Source organism: Papaver somniferum, chromosome 4 (assembly GCF_003573695.1).
Source record: "Papaver somniferum cultivar HN1 chromosome 4, ASM357369v1, whole genome shotgun sequence".
Lineage (NCBI taxonomy): Eukaryota > Viridiplantae > Streptophyta > Magnoliopsida > Ranunculales > Papaveraceae > Papaver > Papaver somniferum.
In genome coordinates, this window is record NC_039361.1 from 144,468,072 (window position 1) to 144,490,845 (window position 22,774).

General features: G+C 39.4%; 1 pseudogene; it reads right to left on the bottom strand.

Annotated features, from left to right (window-relative positions):
* Positions 1 to 22,774, bottom strand: part of LOC113273238 — an 89,069-nt pseudogene that overhangs the window by 47,244 nt on the left and 19,051 nt on the right.

Genomic DNA, 22,774 nt, shown 5'->3' on the forward strand with positions numbered 1-22,774 from the left:
GCTGTCGGAAATGGCAAGACTTTTTCCTGAAATCAAACCTGAGCACCTAACTCCATCTGCTGTCCGTCAATTGTATCTCTTCATGTTTCAGCTCAATCCACTTTCATCTCTACCGATTGCAATCGATATGCTTCTTCCATTCTCCTGCACAGTCCAATACCGTGCAGTCGATCACCAGCACCAACTTCTTCTTTTCTGTCTGCAATTACCATCTTCGCTACTGCAACATGAATCGACTACAGCCCAGCCATACCCAAGCACATCTCCCATTTCGCTCCATTGCTGCTGTTAAATCCTTGGAATCCATCTCAGTCACGTCCAAGCTATCAACCAATAATCACTGGCCATTTAACACCTTCTTTAACTCCTACGATAATGGCACTGCACTGATTTCATCCCCTTTCGATTGAGAATTTAAACCTCAGTTCCATTTCATTGTCCATTATCTCCTCAATCTCTGCTCCCTTAATTCTTTCGTTGCCAGACGGACCACCTTCCTTCACCGTCCACCAGTTACAATCAGTTCTTCTCTGGACTTCTAGAATTCGTCTTCAGTTAGTTCCATCGTTCATGCTTGCTGTCTCAAGTCTCGGCCATCACCACCACTTATACTTCCTGGCCATCTAAACCTCTTACTGTTCACCACAGACCCCATTTGTTTAATTCACCATTAGCAGCAATTATCACCATTGAGAACATTTAACATCGCCAGTTCCCTCCAATCTTGGAATGCATACAAAACTCCCAAATTCTGTTTCCGTTGCTGCTGCTGTGAATCCATAGAACCATCACTGATTGCAGCCATCTCACGACCACAGTTCCTTATTGTTTAACCGGCAGCAACAACTCTTCCCATTCTCTGACCTTCGTACGTACATCTTGTCAGTTGCAACTTGCAACCAGTTCCACCATTGTTTCATCGATTTCCAATAGCTCAGCCATCAACAACACCAGATCCGGCTACTTCCCATTCAAACTGCAGCAGTATTAGCCAAATATATCTCATGTATATTTGGCAATGTGTTGCATATAATATCTTACCTAGTTTAGGATATATATTGTGCATATCTTCTATGTTATCTTGCCTAGCTTAAGAGATCTTATTTTGATGAGAGTTTATTTTCTAGCACTAGACTTGTTTATATAGGAAACCATTCTTTGTAAATCGCAAGAAACAAAAATCAATAAAAGAAAAGATTGTGTTCTTCATATTCTAGTAGTTCCACAAACCTTCAAGCAGTAACTTTCTACTTTCTGGCCGTCCACGTTTCTTCACCTGAGCCTACAGACAGCGTTTTCACTTCCTGTATCACGATTTCAGTTCTTCGAGCAATCAAACATCCATTCTCGTGTTTCCTCTCTGTGTTTCTGTAACGAAATCCCAGCTTAACCTTCTCATCAAGCTTAACTTCGAACTCCTCCTCTTACTGAGCTCCAGCACCTTCGTCTTCTTACCGTAACAATCAACATCAGCAGCATCTTCCAACATGCACATCGGAACTTCTCCATTCTCGTCTGCAGACCATTGTATTCTTTGCATCAAGAACAGCCGCCACACGATACCCATCTGTTCTCAAGCCTTCTAGCACCACCACAGCATCATCCCTGCCACTGCCAAACAAGACCAATCGGCACCAAGCCATTCATTGATTCTCTCATCACCTGCTGTTGTTGGTGAAAATTTCATTTCAATTTTTTGGGATCGAATTCTTCTGGGCAAGATGCATGTAAGATAATCCCTTAATGTGCAACCAGGGAGTATGGACTCCTTTTAGCTAAAATTCACCACATATGCCAAGGAGTTTGACATTTCAGGTGCACTATATGAATACTAATTTGGCTCCTCTTGCAAGGTATAGCTAGTGGCCACGGACTGACTTCTTTGCTTCCTGGTGCAGTGTAATGAACAAGCGGGGTTGACAACATGAAGTGCTAACTTGACCACCAAAATCAATTAAGGTCTGACTCTGTCTGTTACCGCAGATCACAGCAACGCTACTTTCGGTAGCAAAATGTCAATTGACCTCCAATTCAGCCATTTATTTATATGTGATCGAATTCATCTGTACTTTTTACAAAAGCACTAAAATAGTGACATTAGTCATAATATCGAGTCCTAGCTAATATAAATATGGGCATAAAATGTAGCACTTACGTGTTTATCAATGGTGTGTTACAGAAGCACAATTTTCAGTGCTTATTAATGGGGCGGCTTCAAATAGGATTAAGCCTTCTAAGGGCATAAGGCAAGGTGATCCATTATCGCCTTTTCTTTTTTTCTAGTGGTGGAAGTTCCTTCTATTTTGGTGAATGGAGTTGTGGAAAATGGAAGGTTAGGTGGTTTCCAAGTTAAAGAAAATGGCACTGTTATATCTCACCTTCAATTTGCAGACGACACAATCATCTTAATGAATGCGTCAAAAGATGAGATGAGAAGATTTCATGTTTTCCTAATGGTTTTTGAAGTTCTTACTGGCTTGAAGCTAAATTTGGAGAAGAGTTCTATGGTGAGCATTGGTGCGGATAGAATGATTCATGATCTAGCTGCCGAACTAGGGTGTAAGGTTGAGTCCCTGCCCATAACTTACTTGGGAATTACTATCAGTGTGAATAAATGGAGTGTGGATATCTGTCACGGTGTGTTTAGCTTAGACTACCAGTCCAGTCCGCCCTTAGTAGTTATGTGGGTGTAGTTAGTGTTTCTGTCATTGGTGGATGGTGTCCGTTAGATTGAGGACATGTGTTTATCATCCATTGAGTAGGGTTAGACCCAATAATTGTTCATTTAAGCTGTAAGAAGACTCTGTTGAATCTTATCTGAAAGTTAATGAAGTGTTCATCTTTGGCTGCGGCTATTTTGCCCAGATAATTGGCTTGGTTCTTCGATCCAAGAGGTGTTTATCACCAAAATTATCCCTCATTTCTATTTACCCGTTTGTCAATTTGTTGTGTAATCACAACAATTGGTATTCAGAGCCTTGTTTTCACCCAAATGTTTTTCCAATGACGCTCAAAGATCTTACAGAAAAAACCACAGCTAATGAAGCTGCTATCAACAAACTACAATCAGATTTAAAAACCCTTTCCACAGATCTTACTACCCAGATTGATACTGTGAAAGCTAGTTTCAAAGAAACCTTACAGGAGAATAACCGTAATCTTATTCAGCTGCTCAATAAACATTCAATCATAATCGTACTGAAAATGAAAGTGGTTCTCATCAACAGGATGATGAACACCATAGTTATTCTCATCAACATCATTCTAACTTTGTTAATCCCCATCATCGCATCCCTAAGCTCGATTCTCCAAGATTTGATGGTGATAACCCCAGGGGTTGGATTCATAAGAGTGAGAGATACTTCCAACTCAATGATTTGAGGAACATAGGAAAGTCGACATAGCTTCCATCTATTTAGAAGGTAAGGCTGAGAAATGGCTTCTGAATTTTCAAGTTAATCGAAATAGAATTACCTGGCAAGACTTATCCCTCAATTTATGTGCTTTTGAAAATCCTGTAGAGGAAAAATTTGTTGGTAGCTTCAATAAATTAGTTCAATCATCTTCTGTGGATGATTATTATGAAGATTTTGAATCACTCAAAGTTTTGATGCTACGTATGAACCCTTCTTTGAGTAAATCCTATTTTGTTATGAGTTTTCTCAATGGCTTGAAGGATGATATTGGAAAATCTGTGTCTATGTTTCACCCACAAACACTAGCTGATGCTTTTTCCTTAGCTAGATTACAAGAGCAAAAGTTTCAGTTAACAAGTGCACCACATAAAACATTTCACAAATCTTTTCCAACCTATTCAAACTCACACAGACCATACTCTCCTAGCACCTTACCTCCTAAACAAATTATCACTTCATCTAAGTCTAGCCCTTCCACCCCAAAATCTTTTCTCTCTCCTCCACCAAAGTCCACCACTACCACTCCTATCATTATAAGACTAACTCAGGAAAAAATGGATAAGAAAAGAGCTCAAGGGTTCTGTTATAATTGTGATGTTGTGTACAAACCTAGCCATTTCTGTAAGGGTAAACAAAAAATCTACATGTTACACATGGAGTCTGCTGAATCCCAAGACACTGAAGAGGAGGAATAAATGTTTGTTGAGGCACCTGAATCTCCAGTCCAATATGATGTTGAAGTATCTCTTCATGCTCTCACTGGCTCAGCCACTAATACTATCAGGATTCCTGGTCTCATCAACAAGAAGACTGTGTCTATACTTATTGACACAGGTAGCACCACTAGTTTCATTGACAGTGGTTTGGTTACTTCACTTAAGTACTCCACCACACCAACTTCACATATGCTGGTCACTGTTGCAAATGGATAGCAAACAACAAGTTCATGCATTTGTTCTAAGCTACAATGGAGCATGAAAGGACACCATTTTATGGAAACTTAAGAGTTTTACCACTTAGGGGTTGTGACATAGTACTTGGAGCAGATTGGTTGAAGAAATTAGGTGATGTGACCTTCAATTTTGCAAAACTTAGTGTTTCTTTTCTATACAAGAACATACATATTACACTGCAAGTCACTACTCCAAAACATTCATTTCTAATGATGAGTGGAGGCAGTCAAAAAATTCTTTCTAAAACATTCACATGGGATAGTAGCTCAACTATTATCCATCCCTATAATTTCAACACCCCCTAAGACTCCTGACATTTTACTGCCACTTTTACAAGAATTTCCTGATATATTTCAAGAACCTTCTACTCTTCCACCTAAGAGAAGTTTAGACCGTAAAATTCCCTTACAACCCAACTCATCACCTGTCAACCAAAGGGATTATAAGTGTCCTTATGTGCAGAAAGGAGTAGATGAACAATTGGTTAAATAAATGCTTCAAACTGGGATCATTCAGCCTAGCCACAACCCATTTTCCTCTCCCATACTTCTTGTGAAAAAGAAAGATAATTCATGGAGATTCTGTGTGGATTATAGGATGCTAAAAAGCATCATTATTAAAGATAAGTTTCTTATACCTATTGTGGATGAATTACTAGATAAACTACATGGTGCCATCATCTTTACCAAGATAGATCTGAGGGCTGGATATCATCAAATAAGAGTTCATGATCTTGACATCCACAAGACAGCCTTTAGAACTCATCAGGGTCATTATGAGTTCAAGGTCATGCCATTTGGCCTCACAAATGCCCCTGCCACATTTCAAGCTCTCATGAATGATATTTTTCAGTCATTCTTAAGAAAATTTGTGTTGGTCTTCTTTGATGACATACTTATTTATAATAAAAGCATGAGTGAACACTTGGAGCACCTCAGATTGGTCTTTACACTGCTCAGACAACATCAACTCTTTGCAAGACTATCCAGATGTTGCTTTGGACAACCCTCCTTGGAGTATCTTGGTCACATAGTCACAACAGAGGATGTTTGTGCTGATCCAAACAAAATTGCTTGTATGCAATCTTGGCCAATTCCAAAGAATATTAAAGATCTAAAAGGGTTTCTGGGTCTTACAGGTTACTACAGAAAGTTTGTGCAACATTATGGAATTATAAGCAAGCCACTAACTAATCTTATCAAGAAAAATTCATTCCATTAGAGTCCAACTGCTTTTGAGGCACTCAAAAAGGCATTGATCTCTACACCTGTATTGGCTTTACCTGATTTTTCAAAGCCCTTTGTAGTGGAAAGTGATGCTAGTGACATGTGCATTGCAGCTGTCCTATTGCAAGAGAAGAAACCCATTTCCTACTTCAGCAAACCACTAGGACCTAGAGCTAAAGCACTCTCTACTTATGAGAAGGAATTTCTGGCTATTGTTAGTGCAGTTCAAAGATGGAAGTATTATCTCCAAGGTACCAAATTCATCATAAAAACTGATCATCAAAGTCTGAAGTACTTATTGGAACAAAAAGTTACCACTGCATTCCAACAAAAATGGCTCATCAAGTTATTTGGCTTTGATTATGAAATTCAGTACAACAAGGTCTGTGACAATGTGGTTGCAGATGCACTTTCTAGAAGACCCTCAGAGTTTGCTACTTGTCACTCCATGGCCATATCTACACCAACTTGGATACATGAAGTTCAACAGAGTTATATTAATGATGCAAAGGCCAACCAACTTATTTCTCAAATCCTACTCAGTCCTGCTACTCTACCTAATTACACATTCAAGGATAGAGTCCTGAGGTACAAAACTAAACTTTACATTGGTACTGGTGCTCAGATCAGAGATAAACCACTACAGTCCTTACATACTTCTACTATTGGAGGGCATTCTGGAATTCAAGCTACTTCTGTGAGAGAGAAAAGTCATTTTTATTGGACAGGTATGCATAGAGATATAGTTTCACTTATATCTCTGTGTGATGTTTGTCAAAGAAATAAAGCTGATCACACTAACTCAGCTGGCTTGCTACAACCACTTCCTATCCCTGAACATGCTTGGCAACATATTACCATGGATTTTATAGAAGGGTTACCTGTAAGCAACATGAAGAGTGTCATTTAGTGGTAGTGGATAGGTTGACAAATTATGCTCACTTCTTAGCTCTGCAACATCCTTACACTGCTGCTTCTGTTTCCCATGCATTCCTCAATCATGTGGTGAAATTACATGGATTTCCTTCCTCCATTGTGTCTGACAGAGATAAGGTGTTCATAAGCAATTTTTGGCAGTACCTATTTAAAGCCTTGGGAACAAATATTAATCTCAGTACAGCTTATCACCCACAATCAGATGGTCAGACTGAAAGGGTCAATGCTTGTGTTGAAAACTATCTAAGATGCATCACTGGACACAAACCTGGGAAATTGACTGAATTCTTAGCACTTGCAAAATGGTGGTATAATACAAGCTATCACACCAGCTTGAAGATTTCTCATTTTCAAGCTATATATGGGTATGTACCTCCTCATCTTGCTTTTCCTTCTGATACAACCACTTCAGTTGCTGCAGTTGAGGCTTACTTGAAGGATAAAGCTTCTCTCCTGGATATATTCAAAGATTCTCTCCTTAAAGCTCAAGAGAGAATGAAGCTATATGCTGACAGGTCCAGAACAGATAGAACTTTTGAGGTTGGAGACTTAGTCTACCTCAAACTACAACCTTACAGACATTCCTCTATTTCCTTGAGGAAAAATTTTAAACTTTCTTCAAAGTTTTATGGTCCTTTTCAAGTTCTTCAGTGCATTGGAAAGGTGGCTTACAAGCTGGATTTACCATCACACTCTCGTATTCACCCTGTGTTTCATGTCTCTCAACTTAAGAAGCACATTGGGCAGGAAAACACTCCTTCACCATCTCTACCAGTAGTAGATCATGAAGGGAATATTATCATGCTACCTGAAAAGCTCTTAGAGACAAGGACAATTCAACAGGGCAACCGGCTGGTCAAACAAGGATTGATCCAATGGACTAATTCATTTCCAGAGAATGCTACATGGGAAGATCTCTTCAACATTCGCACTCACTATCCAAAGTTCATCCTTGAGGACAAGGATGTTTTTCAGGGGAAGGTAATGTCACAGTGTGTTTAGCTTAGACTACTAGTCCAGTCCGCCCTTAGTAGTTATGTAGGTGTAGTTAGTGTTTCTATCATTGGTGGATGGTGTCCGTTAGATTGAGGACATGTATTTATCATCCATTGAGTAGGGTTAGACCCAATAATTGTTCATTTAAGCTGTAAGAAGACTCTGTTGAATCTTATCTGAAAGTTAATGAAGTGTTCATCTTTGGCTGCGACTATTTTTCCCAGATAATTGGCTTGGTTCTTGGATCCAAGAGGTGTTTATCATAAAATTATCCCTTATTTCTATTTACCTGTTTGTCAATATGTTGTGTAATCACAACACTATCTTGGATATAATCATTGAAAGGATGAAGAAGAAACTGGCGCCTTAGAAACACAAATTTTTGAATAAAGCAGGGAGGATTGCATGTTGTGATGATTAGATGCACACAATACACTTGCAAGTATACAAGGTCAAGATTTGTAATAAAAGGGTGAGTAGGGGTTTGTCCACAGGGAGAGGAGCATATGAGAAGTTTTCCTAGGCTAACAATGGTGACAATGCACTATGGCAGAGAGCAAAGCAGGGCAAATCAGCAAAGAACCAAGCTAAGTAATGAAAAACAGACTAGAACCACAGCAGGGAAAGATAAGCAAAGAACCAAGGCTTGGAAGCCAAGGGCAAGGTGAGTTCAGTGCACTGACTTCAGTGCACAGTAGCTACAAAGTGCAAGAAAATAAAAGGCAGGAAAATAACTAAATTGCAAACACACAGGACTGAAAATATAAGTGACTGAAAGGGAATTGGTGGGTAAGCCAAGGCTTATGATCCACCTTGTGTCCTAATCAAATGACATGGTCTAGGTTATGTTTGTTCCTAAGCATACAACTAGAAATGGAAGAACACCAAATTGCTCACTAGTCTACCCCTAGCATTGGCTGTCTTTTGACAGTACAGCCAATCACAGGCTCTATGAGCATTGGCATCTCTCATTTGCACAATCAAAACATACAAGGAAGTAACTATCCTAGCTCATTCACACTTGACAGTGCACAAGGCTTCACTGAGCCTTGGCCTGAAGCTGATTAGCTCATGCTAACCATGAAGTAGCAACATACATTCATCATAAGATATAATTTAGACACAATTTGCAACATATCAGACAACTACAAACATAAGCAAATTTCAACTGTCAACAGATAAGCACTGAAATTGAAATTCATAAAAATTCTGTGGCCAATTCTCTACTGGCTAGTCCAGAGAGCTTTTCCACCACACCCATATCATCAATTTATAGTTATTTTCAACACCCTAAATTTCTACAAACCCTAATTGGAAAATCCCCAAATTTGAAAATTAGGGTTTTGTAAATTAATAAAAATTAACCTACATACTGACCAAAATAGCTTCAACCCATACTTGTACGATGCTTTCTCTGCTTTCCCTGTCGCTCCAAGTGAGACCCTAGCTCGAGATTTCTTATCAACTCCATACCTAGGATGCAGAGATATGAGTTTGATAAGAACTCTAGGCTAGGGGGAAAGGACTGATGGGTATGGGTTTCTGTGGTGTTGGGAGGTGATGGGAAGGAGCTCGAGACGAACTGGGATGGTCGGGGAAGATGGTGGCAGGGTAGAGCAGGTGGTGGTGGTTCTGGAAATGGTCGGGTGGAGAAGATGAGATCGATGTTTTGGGAAGAAGGGAGTGTTTGGGTGGTAGTATAGGGTTTGGTCACTATGGTGTGTAGCGGTTGCAGCGAGGGATGATGTTTCGCGATCTGGTCCGTAGGATGTGACGATGGTAGGTGGATCCAACGATGAGATGGGAGGCTGTGGGTAGCGACCGTCGGATGGAGGAATGCAACGAAAAGGACGGCCCAAGATGGAGATGGGCGTTGCGATGTAAAGCGGGAGCTTCGGAGTTTGATGTGCGATGATGGAGCGACCGTAGGATGCTGAAATGCTTCGATCTGACGGCTGAAATCCGATACGGGCTTGGATAGTGGAAATGGGTTTGAGAAAGGGCTTTGGGCCTTGGGTACGCCAAGCCCATGTCTTCTTTAAGGACAATTCTTCTTCTTCAAGCCCATTCCTAGCCTCTTGGTCTTATGCACAACGTTCTTCGCGGCTTCCTTGCGTAACTCCTCCCGGCTTTTCACTACTTTTCTGCTCTATTCCGCTCCGCAATTCATCCAGACTTTATTTATTACCTAAAAATATAAAATTAAGTAAGAAAATATTTATTCTTGAAAACAATGAAAATACAGAATATGGGATAAAATGTAGAATTATTGCACAACATATGAGTTAAATGCCAACAAAAAGGGATAAATATATACAATATTTGGCACTCATCATTGCACTGATTCGTTATTCTCTTGAGAGTTTGGTGACTTACTTTATGTCTCTTATAGAATTACCAGTGACGGTTGAGAAGAAGCTTAAATGAGAAAAATTTTGTGGGGGGAAGATGAAAACATAAAAAAAGATGAGCTGGGTTGGTTTTAAGAAAGCATGTAAGCCAAAGAAACTTGGAGGTCTAGGTTTAAGGAGTTTGAGACATTTGAATAGATCCTTACTTTCAAAGTGGCATTGGAGATTTGCTAAAGAAAAAGGGGATTGGTGGAGGAAGATAATGGTGGAGAAAACAAATTCCAATGAGAATTGTATAATTCCTGCTATTGCTAGTGAGGTTGTAGGTAAGAGTTTATGGCATGTAATTGCAAAGGCTAAGCAAGATTTCATTGTTGTGGTGGGTATCAAGGTGGGAGATGGAAGGAGCTTACGTTTTTGGCACGACATTTGGGTTGGCAATATGGAGTTAAAAGGTAAATACTCGAGGCTTTATAGATTGATCACACAAAAGAACGAGATGGTGGCTGATATTCTGGGTCATAACACGAGATTGCAATTTTCAAGGGAGCTTGATCCAGCAGAGAGAATACATTTTCTAGAACTAAAGCATGATCTGTGAAACATTGTTCTAACTGAAGAGGTTGAAGATAGTTTTTCAGGAGAGTATTCGTCAAAGATATCTTATGAAAAGATTTTTGATAATACAGATGGTGTGGATTTTGCAGGTCTGCTGGAGAATAAACTTATTCCGCCAAAAGTGATGTTCCTCATTTGGGCTTCTCTTCACAACTCTCTACCAACAAGGTGTATGCTTAGAAGAAGAAGATGCAGATTCCATCTACGATTTCTGTGCTCTGTAATGAGGAGGAGGAAAACCTAAACCATATATTTATTCACTGCAATTGAACGACACAAGTTTGAGATTTTTTTCTTATATTCTTTAAAAGTGAACTGGACGATGCCTGAGAGTTTTAAAGCTCTGTTGGAAAGCTGGAGATTGGGTAAAGTAAGTAAGAAGAAAGCCATAATATGGAAGTTAACCCCGTATGCAATTTTTTGAGAGGTTTGGAAAGAAAGAAACTCGAGAGTACATGGTGGAAGAAGTAAGAATGCTGAAGATGTCAGATTTTTGGTAATTCAAAATATTTACTTATGGAGCTCTCCGAAGGATATTTTCAAGGATTACAGAGTTAATCAAATTTTATTTCACTGGGATTCTATAGTTTCTATGTAAAGAAACTCTTAAGATTTTCTCTTTGGTTTTTAAAGATCCTGTGATCTTTTGTATATATTGTAATCATCTCTTTTCCTTTTTGATATATCCTTCCTTATTATAAAAAATAAAAAAATAAAAACAGTTTCTCCCTCTAAAAATACCAAAGCTCACACTCATTTTAACTTACACTAGAATTTCTAAATTGCTATAGAATTTCTCAATTTCCAATACTTCTCATCATTCTTCCAATTATTCAAAGAGCATGGCTGATAACATGAGCATGGCTGAGTTCATAGAAAACCAACATGCTACCGAAAATCAAAGAGATGGTAATCGATCCAATGTGTAAAGTCGAATGAGGAGGCGATTACCAAAATTTAGGAGACGATACCAAAATTTACTACTGAGGAAGATGAATGTATTTGGAGGAATTTTATTTTTTTTACTGACTATATTCGCAGATGCGTTCCATCCCCAACATTTTGGGAAAGGATATTTGGAAATTTTCAAAAACAACCTATGAACCCCAACAATCGTGGTGCTTCAGGGTTGTCACATCGCTTCGCTGTAATGAATAAGGAAATTAGTATGTATCTTTTTTTACTTCAGCAAGAAGGTCCAAACATGAGGGATGGTGAAACCATGATGGAACTTGGACAAAGGTGTCACGCGGAATATCGTTGCATCAACGAAAAAGAGTTCCAATTTGAAAGTTGTTTCGAGATTTTAAGAGAGTTGCCCAAGTATAATCCAATATTTATGTTTTAATATCTTAAATGTCAACTTAAGTCCAAGTACTAAGTTTTAATATTGTGTTATTGTAGTTTAAACTAAAATGTAACTCTAATTAAAATGTAAGATTGAATTAAAAATAGAATTAAGCTTCATTTTCAACAATACGAGTCAAATTTTCAAATTCATTAAACTTTGAATTAATCATCAATAGTCATTTTAAAAGACATAAAACTAGATAATAATAATTTGAAATATACTTTAAAAATAAAAATTTGGGATAATGTTCTTCATCTTTTTTATCTTCTTCATTTCACAAAACTTCCAATCGATGCCCTCATGAACGGAGTTTCCTTTGTTTATCTTCTTCTTTGTCTTCAAATTTGTTATGCATTGATTTTCCTTGCCTTGAACTTTTCTTTGCCTTTTCTTAGTTGCAGTTTTGACTTGGTTAATATCTAAAACTTGAAGACTTCTTTGCTTTATACCTTCAAGCGCTACTCCAAAAAAATCAAGTTACGTTACCGAATCAAGTTGGTTTGAAATTGTGTCATTTGGGAAAAATTGAAAAAAGAAATTAGATTGAGGAGAAATAGATAAAATTTTGGTGTAATTTTGTAGTATTGGAAATTACCTATTTATAGGCGACAAAGAACTCCGATCTTAGCATACGCTCAAAATATAAGATGCGTTTGAAACCTAAGATGCGCTAGAACTTACATTTGGTGTTTGAAAATCGAGACTTATCTTGGATTTTGGATGTTGGTAAAGTTTTAAACCCCGCCTTATATAAGGCAAAGTTTCAAGCACCCATGCTATATTTGAGTCATTCATTCCCTACGGTGAATCAATGTATGTCCATTTTTCTCTCGAGGAATCGAACTCGAACGTGTTTTTCATAATATTTTAGTAGTCCCTAAATATAATATTCAACTTTAGATTAAAGTACGTTTAAAATTAAATTAAAGTTTACATTTAAATAAAGTTACATAAATTGACCTAGCTAAAAAAAATAACAATAAAAATGATTAAAATCAAACTACTTAAACTTCAAGCATTCCCGATCTTGGCTTCATATTCATCCCAATTCTGCAGTTACATTATCTCTTAGCGAAATCCCAGTTTTGAATTCTCCAGTGATAATCCTATATTCCCTTGTACCATCTCCATGTAACGGTACGACACCAGGCCTGGATAACTAGTCTAAGAAGGATTACGTTGGGTTTCCTTGATGAACATGTCATGCAAATGAGCATAACCCAGTCTAAGAAGGATTACGTTGGGTTTCTTTGATGAACATGTCATGCAAATGAGCATAACCCTGTTTATTTGAATTGAACTAACAAAATGATATAGGCTACAAATAATGGTGAATTTCTTTTTCAAAATTCCAAAAGCATGTTCAACATCTTTTCTTAATGTTGAAATACTCCGTGTCACGCATTTCACCGATATGACTGTAGGTTTGAACTGAAGTTGACTATTGTAGATAGATTTCGTTGAGTGAAGTTGCGGATGTCGATGGAGAAATTCGTAGCAGGAGCGATTCCATACTTTGGGTCTTCCAAGCGATTTAGATAAAACATTCATGTCGTACAATAGGAATAAGCCCTGAGTTTTTATAGGGGATTTTAACATGATTTGTAATGGATCTTGGATTTATATACCATGAGTTTACTTGGAATTATTAAACAGGAAATAGCAACATTCATAGATAGAACATTACATAATGTATAAGGAATATTCAATTTCCTAGAGTTAATTTAACACAAAATGTAGTTATTCGTTCTGACCACGGTCATATAGCCTTAACACTATATCAAGTTTTGTCCGAGATGGAACAGATCTTTAAATTCTATGACACTTGGCTTAAGAACCGTCCCGTCTTCAGGTTATCTTCATTTCTTGAAATCTTTCCAGCACTGATGACTGACAAATTCTCTACTTTCCAATCTTCATTTCTTAGCTTCTAACTTTCCGGATTAGAAAAAAGAAGTATTTGGAATGTCGTCAAGAATATTTTATAAACTCCTCAAACTAATTGATAATTTGAAGTCTAGTATATTATCCCCACATCTCTCTGAATGCATATAAGACAAACCAAGAGCTTTAGGACATCTATATAATACCCAAGAAGAGATTGCAAAACAACAATCCATAGAGAACACGATTGAATTAGGAGAAAATAATACCAAATGATTTTACGTAGTTACCCCTCATAAAAAGGAAATGGAATACTACTATCGAATGCATAAATAACAATCAGGATGAAGTGAGCCCATGATTAATATGAAATTTAGCAATATGTTAACTAATTACTTTAAAATATTTTCTTTACTTACCTGATTGAATAGAACCACTAATTCAATATTTTGTGTTACTATCATCTATAATATCTCTATGGATGAGAATAGCTTCATTCTTAGGATCCCTTCTAAAGGAAGAAATTTTAGAATTGCTTAAAAAAATGAATTCCAGCTTCGTCCAGAGAGAAGTTCAGCTCCTTGATTGCCCAGTAGGCACGATGTTCTAATTCCACAGGTAGATGGCACGGCTTTCCATACACTAGACGATAGGGGGACATGCCAATTGGTGTCTTATAAGCTGTTCTATAGGCCCACAAAGCATCATTCAATCTTAATGACCAATCTTTCCTAGACGGGTTGACCGTCTTCTCCAGAATGTGCTTAATTTCCCTATTAGAAACTTCTACTTGTCCACTAGTCTGAGGGTGGTACGGAGTAGCAACCTTGTGAGTTATGCCATACTTGCGTACTAAAGACTCAAAGTACTTGTTACGAAAATGTGAACCGCCGTCACTGATGATAGCTCTAGGGGTACCAAAACGTGCAAATATATTTTCCTTTAGAAATGAAAGTACCACCTTGTGGTCATTTGTTCTGGTTGCTATGGCTTCTACCCACTTAGAAACGTAATCAACTGCGACTAGGATGTACAATCTACCGTCAGAAATAGGGAATGGACCCATGAAGTCGATCCCCCACACATCAAAAATCTCCACAATCAAAATGGGGTTCAATGGCATCATGTTTCTCCTCGAAATGCTTCCTAGCTTTTGACAGCGTTCACAAGCAACACAATAATCATGGCAATCCTTGAACAATGATGGCCAATAGAATCCACACTGCAAGATCTTTGCAGCGGTTTTCTTGGCACTGAAATGGCCTCCACATGCCTGGTCATGACAAAAAGATATCACATCTTTCTGTGCGGTGTTGGGGACACATCTCCTAATGATTTGGTCCCGGCAGTACTTAAACAAATATGGGTCATCCCAAAGGAAATGTTTAACTTCAGCCAAAAACTTATAGCGGTCTTGTCTCGACCAATGTGAGGGCATCCTACCTGCAGCAAGGTAGTTAACGATATCAGCAAACCAAGGAAGGTCTGAGATAGACATCAGCTGTTCATCTGGGAATGATTCTCTAATCAGCTCACATTTATCAATAGACTCTAAAGTTAATCTAGACAAATGATCAGCAACCACATTCTCACAACCTTTCTTATCACGGATTTCGAGATCGAATTCCTGTAATAAGAGTATCCATCGAATAAGGCGAGCTTTAGCATCCTTCTTGGAAAGAAGATACTTCAAAGCCGCATGGTCTGTGTATATGATGATCTTAGACCCTATCAGATAAGATCTAAACTTGTCTAATGCGAAAACGACGGCAAGCAATTCCTTCTCGGTAGTTGAATAATTGAGTTGGGCATCATTAAGGGTTTTGCTAGCATAGTATATCACATATGGTAGTCTATCAACTCGCTGTCCTAAAACAACACCAACAGCATAATCAGAGGCATCACACATAAGTTCGAACGGAAGCTTCCAATCGGGTGGTCGGACTATAGGAGCGGTGGTGAGAAAGGTTTTTAATTCCTCCCATGCCTTCACACAAGCAGCATCGAAATTGAAGGCAACATCTTTGGAGAGAAGACTGCACAGAGGTCTGGAGATTTTGCTGAAATCTTTGATGAATCGCCGGTAAAAACCAGCATGACCTAGAAATGATCTGATATCCTTCACAGAGCAAGGTTGTGGTAGATGTTGAATGAGGTCAACTTTAGCTTTATCCACTTCAATTCCTTTTTCTGAGATGATGTGTCCTAGAACTATTCCTGAATTCACCATAAAATGGCATTTTTCCCAATTTAGAACAAGGTTCTTTTCTTTACATCTGGATATCACGAGGGCAAGATGCTTCAAACATTCGTCAAACGAGGAACCAAAAACAGAGAAATCATCCATAAAGATCTCGAGAAAACTATCTATCATGTCAGAAAAAATGCTCATCATGCAATGCTGAAAAGTAGCAGGTGCATTACACAACCCGAAGGGCATACGTCTATAAGCAAACGTCCCAAAGGGACACGTGAACGTAGTTTTTTCCTGATCTTCTGGTGCAATGTGGATTTGGTTATAACCGGAAAAGCCATCTAGAAAGCAGTAGTGACTGTGTCCAGACACACGTTCTAGCATTTGGTCAATGAAAGGGAGCGGGAAGTGATCCTTCCTTGTTACTGTGTTCAACTTCCTGTAGTCGATGCATACTCGCCATCCTGTGGTTGTACGAGTAGGGACTAATTCATTCTTGTCGTTCTGAACAACAGTAATGCCTGACTTATTAGGCACAACTTGAATGGGACTAACCCATTTGCTGTCGGGAATTGGGTATATGATACCCGCATCAAGTAGTTTCAGGATCTCTCCTTTGACTACATCTCTCATGTTAGGATTAAGTCTCCTTTGCATCTCCCTAGATGGTTTGGCATTTTCTTCAAGGTTAATGTGGTGCATGCAAATGGTGGGACTAATTCCTTTGAGATCTGAGATGGTCCATCCTAAGGCCTCTTTGTGTTCTTTAAGTACTTCTAAAAGCTTACTTTCCTGTTCCGTGTCTAAACATGATGAAATAATGACAGGTAGAGTATCAGAAGAATCTAGGAATGCGTACTTCAACGTACTAGGCAATGTTTTCAATTCAAGCTTGGGTGGCTCAACAATGGATGGAATGAGCTTGGAATCAGAGAGTAAGGGTGGTTCCACTTTATATCTTCCTTCAGTGACGTCCATTTGAGGTACAGATTCGAGCAGGGATAGGACGTCACTACAGTATGCATCATCATAGGAATCTGAGTTAAAGTTCTCCATACATGCTTGAAAGGGGTCGACAGGTAGAATGTTAGTCAACGAATCTTGTATTAATCCTTCAATCATATTAACTTCATGCACATCATCATCATCAAGATTCACAGGTTGTTGACTAATATCGAACACATTCAATTCTACCGTCATGTTGCCAAAAGACAGTTTCAACACTCCATTACGACAATTAATGATTGCGTTGGACGTAGCCAAGAAAGGACGTCCTAAGATGACAGGAATGTGACAGTCTGGGTTTTGTACAGGTTGAGTGTCTAAGACAATGAAGTCTACGGGAAAATAGAATTTGTCAACCTTGATCAAAACGTCTTCGACCACTCCACGAGGAATCTTGACAGATCGGTCTGCCAGTTGTAGAGTGATAGATGTTGGCTTCAACTCCCCAAGACCTAACTGCTCATAAACAGAATATGGCAGTAGGTTAACACTTGCACCTAGGTCTAATAACGCTTTATTGACCGTGTGTTCTCCTATAGTGCAAGAAATTGTTGGACATCCTGGATCCCTAAACTTGGGTGGAGTTTTGTTCAGAATGATGGAACTCACCTGCTCAGCTAAGAAAGCACGTTTCTGCACATTGAGCTTGCGCTTTTGAGTGCACAAGTCTTTGAGGAATTTAGCATAAGCAGGGATTTGCCTAATTGCTTCAAGAAAAGGGATGTTGATGTTGACTCTCTTGAATAGATCTAACATCTCATTATAATGGGTACTTTTCTGTTGGTAGATCAATCTTTGAGGAAATGGGGCAACAGGAGAATGAGTTGGCAAAGGGACATTCGCAGTAGTAGAATTGTCAGGCTTTCCAACTTGCTCAGATTCTTTGGTTTTCTGGGGTTGTGGAGACAACGTGGAATTTGTATCAGACTCATTGGGTTCGCCTACGTTGTTCTCGATGATTTTACCACTTCGGAGGGTGGTAACGGCATGGACTTGATCGGGTGAGGTTTCAGTGCAGGATGTTGTGCCTGTTTGAAATATCCTCTTTGGATTTTGTTGGGGTTGGCTAGGAAGTTTACCCTTTTCCCTCTCACATATTTGATCCATTTTTTGATCTAGATTTTTCTGACTTTGCATCAGAGTCTGGAACATCTCCTCTAGAGCGGATAATCTCTTGTCGGTATGGTGTTGAGGATAAGATTGTTGAGAGTTTGATTGTTGTTGAGGGTTCCTAGGATGTTGATAACCTTGATTGTTCTGATATCCCTGATTGTTTTGATAGCTCTGATTGGGTTGAGATGGTCCTCCCTGAGTGGGTCCTTTGGACCATGAAAAGTTAGGGTGGTTTCTCCATCCTGGATTGTAGGTCTGTGAATAGGGGTTATGCTCTTGTTTTTGAAACATGGCCTGTGCCTGTTCAAGCCTAGATTCCTGGACTGCAAGCAAATCGGGACAATTTTGGAATTGATGGTTGGGATCGTTACAAGCGGCACATACAGACGAAGCGACATGTTCTCGGAGAGTAGTGGTGGAAGGTTTTGAATTTTTATGTAGTTCTAACTCTTCTAATCTCCTAACTATTGATGCCATGTTTGCTCTTCCCTCGAAATCTGCTTTAATCCTAAAAGCCTTCGCTTCGGATGTAGTCTTTCTGGGTTCACGGATGGATTCCCACTGTTGCGTCTTTTCAGCTACTTCAATCAAGAAGTCCCAAGACGCATCAGCAGTTTTGTCTACGAATAGACCATTACACATCGACTCAACCGTTGTTCGGGTGGACACATCTAGACCTTCATACAAAATTTGCACAAGTCTCCATTTTTCAAAACCATGATGGGGACATTGGAGCAATAATTCATTGAATCTCTCCAGGTATCTAGCTAAGGTCTCACCCTCTAATTGCACAAAGCTATTCAGACTTTGACGAATTGTCGCAGTCTTGTGGTTCGGGAAAAACTTTTTGAAAAACTCCTTTGTGAGGTCATCCCATGTCATGATGGATTGAGGCTGTAAAGCATAGAGCCAGGACTTTGCCTTATCTTTCAGGGAAAAAGGAAAAAGCCTTAACTTCAGGGTTTCGTCGGTCATTTGAGTGAAACGCAGAGTTCCACAAATTTCCTCGAATTCTCTCACGTGGTGGTACGGATTTTCATTCTCAACACCTCTGAAAATAGGAAGCATCTGTATTGTGCTTGATTTCAGCTCATAATGGCCATTAGCCTCGGGCAGCAAAATACAAGAAGGTTGACTGGCTCTAGTTGGGTACATATAATCCTTGAGGGTACGGGGTTCTCCCATTGTTTCTGGTTGATCTGGACTGTCTCCCTCAGAACTTAGAATTTCGATAGGTTCGTCTGGGTTAATTCTAACAAGTCTGTTTGTCTGGTCTCTGTAGGTCACAATCATGTCCTAGTAGGTACCTTAACTAACATGTTGGTCAGACAGAGCAATCGGAAACAGTTTGGCCCACAAGGGTTATGAAGATTTTGTTTTGAATGGGTTTTGGTTTAAGGAAGGGGTTTTGTTTTTGGTTTAAAAATTTTGGGTTTTTGAAAATTTTTGAACTAAACCTAGCATAAATTATCACAACTCATAAAAGAAAATAAAAACAATAATAATAATTAAAACAAACCCATAAAAGAAAAAAGAAAAATAAAAGAAAAATAAAGAAAAACAAAAAAAGAAAATAAAAAAAATTATTACAATCCCAAATAAAAAAAAGAAAAAGAAAATAAAAATTATTACAATCCCAAAATAAATAATTAAATAAATTATTACAAGCCCAAATTTGAATTTAAATGAGGCCCAAGTGGGTTAACTCATGGGTTAGGCTTACTTGTTTTTGGAGGGAAGCCCAAAAATAGGCTTTTAGTCCCCTTTTTAGTTGCACAGCCCAGTTGGGCTTTAGGATCGTCCTAGCAGCTCACGTCCAAGCCCAGCAGCAGCAGCGAAGGAGCCCAGGAGTAGAAGTTACTAAGCCCAGCAGAAGTTGAGGTTACTGAGCCCAGCTCAGTTGGTTCAAGCCCAGTTCAGAGTTGGCACAAGCCCAGCAGCAGAGAGTTGGCACAAGCCCAGCAGAAGAGAAAGCAGGCTTTGGCTTTGGCTTTGGCAGCAGCAGCAACAGCAGCAGCTGCACAGCAACAGCACCAGTAGCAGCACAAGCAGCAGAAACCAACACTTGCACACCAACAGCAGCAGCACCAGCAGAATCTGCAGCTTCTCAGCAGCAGCTTCACAGCAGCTTCAGCAACACTTGCAGTTGCAGCAGCAGCTAGGCAGCTTCAGTTGGCAGCAGTTGGCAGCAAGTTGGCAGCAGCTTGGCAGAAGCAACAGCAGTTGACAGCAGCTAGGCAGCTTCAGTTGGCAGCAGCAACAGCAACAGCAGCAACTTGGCAGGGCCAACAACAGCAGCAGACTCTGAAAACTTCAAAAATATGGCAGCCAGCTCCCCGGCAGCGGCGCCAAAAACTTGTTGTGGTTCTAAGATGCACACAATACACTTGCAAGTATACAAGGTCAAGATTTGTAATAAAAGGGTGAGTAGGGGTTTGTCCACAGGGAGAGGAGCATATGAGAAGTTTTCCTAGGCTAACAATAGTGACAATGCACTATGGCAGAGAGCAAAGCAGGGCAAATCAGCAAAGAACCAAGCTAAGTAATGAAAAACAGACTAGAACCACAGCAGGGAAAGATAAGCAAAGAACCAAGGCTTGGAAGCCAAGGGCAAGGTGAGTTCAGTGCACTGACTTCAGTGCACAGTAGCTACAAAGTGCAAGAAAATAAAAGGCAGGAAAATAACTAAATTGCAAACACACAGGACTGAAAATATAAGTGACTGAAAGGGAATTGGTGGGTAAGCCAAGGCTTATGATCCACCTTGTGTCCTAATCAAATGACATGGTCTAGGTTATGTTTGTTCCTAAGCATACAACTAGAAATGGAAGAACACCAAATTGCTCACTAGTCTACCCCTAGCATTGGCTGTCTTTTGACAGTACAGCCAATCACAGGCTCTATGAGCATTGGCATCTCTCATTTGCACAATCAAAACATACAAGGAAGTAACTATCCTAGCTCATTCACACTTGACAGTGCACAAGGCTTCACTGAGCCTTGGCCTGAAGCTGATTAGCTCATGCTAACCATGAAGTAGCAACATACATTCATCATAAGATATAATTTAGACACAATTTGCAACATATCAGACAACTACAAACATAAGCAAATTTCAACTGTCAACAGATAAGCACTGAAATTGAAATTCATAAAAATTCTGTGGCCAATTCTCTACTGGCTAGTCCAGAGAGCTTTTCCACCACACCCATATCATCAATTTATAGTTATTTTCAACACCCTAAATTTCTACAAACCCTAATTGGAAAATCCCCAAATTTGAAAATTAGGGTTTTGTAAATTAATAAAAATTAACCTACATACTGACCAAAATAGCTTCAACCATACTTGTACGATGCTTTCTCTGCTTTCCCTGTCGCTCCAAGTGAGACCCTAGCTCGAGATTTCTTATCAACTCCATACCTAGGATGCAGAGATATGAGTTTGATAAGAACTCTAGGCTAGGGGGAAAGGACTGATGGGTATGGGTTTCTGTGGTGTTGGGAGGTGATGGGAAGGAGCTCGAGACGAACTGGGATGGTCGGGGAAGATGGTGGCAGGGTAGAGCAGGTGGTGGTGGTTCTGGAAATGGTCGGGTGGAGAAGATGAGATCGATGTTTTGGGAAGAAGGGAGTGTTTGGGTGGTAGTATAGGGTTTGGTCACTATGGTGTGTAGCGGTTGCAGCGAGGGATGATGTTTCGCGATCTGGTCCGTAGGATGTGACGATGGTAGGTGGATCCAACGATGAGATGGGAGGCTGTGGGTAGCGACCGTCGGATGGAGGAATGCAACGAAAAGGACGGCCCAAGATGGAAATGGGCGTTGCGATGTAAAGCGGGAGCTTCGGAGTTTGATGTGCGATGATGGAGCGACCGTAGGATGCTGAAATGCTTCGATCTGACGGCTGAAATCCGATACGGGCTTGGATAGTGGAAATGGGTTTGAGAAAGGGCTTTGGGCCTTGGGTACGCCAAGCCCATGTCTTCTTTAAGGACAATTCTTCTTCTTCAAGCCCATTCCTAGCCTCTTGGTCTTATGCACAACGTTCTTCGCGGCTTCCTTGCGTAACTCCTCCCGGCTTTTCACTACTTTTCTGCTCTATTCCGCTCCGCAATTCATCCAGACTTTATTTATTACCTAAAAATATAAAATTAAGTAAGAAAAATATTTATTCTTGAAAACAATGAAAATACAGAATATGGGATAAAATGTAGAATTATTGCACAACATATGAGTTAAATGCCAACAAAAAGGGATAAATATATACAATATTTGGCACTCATCATTGCACTGATTCGTTATTCTCTTGAGAGTTTGGTGACTTACTTTATGTCTCTTATAGAATTACCAGTGACGGTTGAGAAGAAGCTTAAATGAGAAAAATTTTGTGGGGGGAAGATGAAAACATAAAAAAAGATGAGCTGGGTTGGTTTTAAGAAAGCATGTAAGCCAAAGAAACTTGGAGGTCTAGGTTTAAGGAGTTTGAGACATTTGAATAGATCCTTACTTTCAAAGTGGCATTGGAGATTTGCTAAAGAAAAAGGGGATTGGTGGAGGAAGATAATGGTGGAGAAAACAAATTCCAATGAGAATTGTATAATTCCTGCTATTGCTAGTGAGGTTGTAGGTAAGAGTTTATGGCATGTAATTGCAAAGGCTAAGCAAGATTTCATTGTTGTGGTGGGTATCAAGGTGGGAGATGGAAGGAGCTTACGTTTTTGGCACGACAT